This window comes from Myotis lucifugus, unplaced genomic scaffold (genome assembly GCF_000147115.1).
Source record: "Myotis lucifugus unplaced genomic scaffold, Myoluc2.0 scaffold_124, whole genome shotgun sequence".
Lineage (NCBI taxonomy): Eukaryota > Metazoa > Chordata > Mammalia > Chiroptera > Vespertilionidae > Myotis > Myotis lucifugus.
In genome coordinates this window covers 1,684,064-1,686,065 of record NW_005871172.1, presented here as the reverse complement: position 1 = coordinate 1,686,065, position 2,002 = coordinate 1,684,064, and the positions used below count along the sequence as shown (strand labels likewise).

The 2,002-nt window shown below is 54.6% G+C and overlaps 1 protein-coding gene across 1 annotated transcript in view; it reads left to right on the top strand.

Moving 5' to 3' along the window:
- KCNC1 (potassium voltage-gated channel subfamily C member 1) overlaps positions 1 to 2,002 on the top strand; it is a 41,020-nt gene that overhangs the window by 1,812 nt on the left and 37,206 nt on the right.

Sequence of the window (2,002 nt, the reverse complement as noted above, 5' to 3'; positions counted from 1 at the left end):
TGGTGTGGACTCAGCTGTGGGGGAGGTGGATATGACTCCTCTAAACCTGCTCCCTGGGCACAGAGGCTGTCCCTTCTTCCTTGTCAAAAGGGCAGGGTACTGGAGGGGGCCGCTGGCCTTATGCCTGGACCTGTCAGGGGCAGAGGGGGGGGTGTACAGGGGGAGCCTACAAGGAGGAAGTCTGTGAGGGGGTGGGTCTGTCTTCACCAGCCACTCCCCTTTCCTGACCCCAGTTTGTTTCAGGGGAGAAAGGGCACCTGACCTTGGCCCCGCAGGTGACCTCTCGGGATCAGTTTCTTCATCTGTAAAATAGGAGAGGGGGGGGGCTGGTGACTTCTAAGGGGTTTTGCTACTGAACTAAGCCCAAAAGGGAGACACTGGTAGCAGCCACCTCCCTTGAAAGAGATGACCCCTGCCTGCACTGGACTCTGTCCTCAAGAGGCCTGAATGGAGCCTAAGGCATGAAGGAGAGGGTCAGAGATAGTCATTTAAAGCAGAGCCCCTCCCCCATCCCCATCCCCAGCCACCCCCAACCCCCTACCTGGCAAACCGCTGACTTTGCCCACTCTTTCTTTACTGCTCCACAGGCCTTCCCTTCCTCCCATTAGAACTGAGGGGGGTGGGGAAGATGGGGCGGGGGAGGGGGCAGGAGTGTCTGCGGAGCTGCTGGGGATCATCAGTGTGGGAAGGGGCTTGGGGACACTGAGGTGTCCACAGCAGAAAAAAGCTGTGTTTAGGCACAGGCCTGGTAGATTTGTTACTGAGATAAACACTCAGTGTCGTAGTATCCTTTACGGAGGGGTTAGGAGGTCAGAATGTTATACATTAAATCCTAGAATAGATGTGCGTGTGGTGGGGGGCGGGGGCGGATAATAGGGAGAGGGCCAAACTCCTCATGCTGCCCTGAAGGACCCTGTCCAAGGTCACCCAGGGAGCTAGAAGCTAAGCAGGACTAGAAGGAGGTCTCCTGGGACCTCATCCTCCTCAGAGGTGCCATCCTCCTGGCCACCTTGGGCTCATCTTTAGGGCTCTGACCTATGTCCCTGAGTTTCAGAATTGGCATGGGTCATGTGGGGCAGGTTCCAGCCCCCTCCCCTGTCCATCTTCTCCCACTGAACATTCCTAGGCTGTGGGGTGGACTTCATCCAATGCAGATAAATGGGCTGGCAAGTGGTTTGGAGGCTTGTTGGTGTACAAAACCTTATTTAAAAGTCCTGATTCTATCAAGTGTCCATTGAAGAGCAGACTTGGAGGGAAAGCTGGGTAGTAAAGGGGAATAGAGATAAATTGGAAGGTGCCCTCCCACCCAGCCGATCAATGCTACTGCCTTCTCTCCCCAGTAGCCTCATAGAGTCGTTCCAACTTCCTTAGGTGACAGAGAGGACACTGGGGCCCACAGGGGGAGGGACCTGCCCAAGGGCACACAGAACCGAGGGCAGAGCCTGGATTAGAACCCAGGCCTCCTGCCGCCCTCCCTCCAGCAGGCCTCGCTGCATTGCGCTGCCTCTCTGCGGCTCATCTGCGCAGAGACCAGCAGGCTGCCCTCCCTCCCTCCCCCTCCATCTTTGCTCTGCTGCTGCTGCTGCTGCTGCTGCTGCTGTCACCTTTGTTTACCCCTCCCCCACAGGGGCCCCAAGCCTCCTCAAAGTGGTGGGATTTACATTTTTTTTTTGGTAGATTTTAGGCCAAAATCCTGTATGTGTGTGACATTGTATATGTGTGTGTGAAAGAAACGCTGCAGGTGTGAGAGGATCTGTGCAAGAGAGATTCTTTGTGGCTGTGAGAGACTCTTCATGTGTGTGAGAGTATGTGAATAAAAATATGTGTGAGGCTCAGGGTGTGACAGTGGTGTGTGTGATGAGACTGACTGTGACATCCTGTGTCTCTACCAGAGAAATTCCGTGTGAGAGTGAGAGACAGATTGTGTGTGTTTTGAGAGATGGACTTAGTGTGTGAGAATGAGACTGCGTGGGGGAGAGTGTGTATATGAGGAAAAGAGACT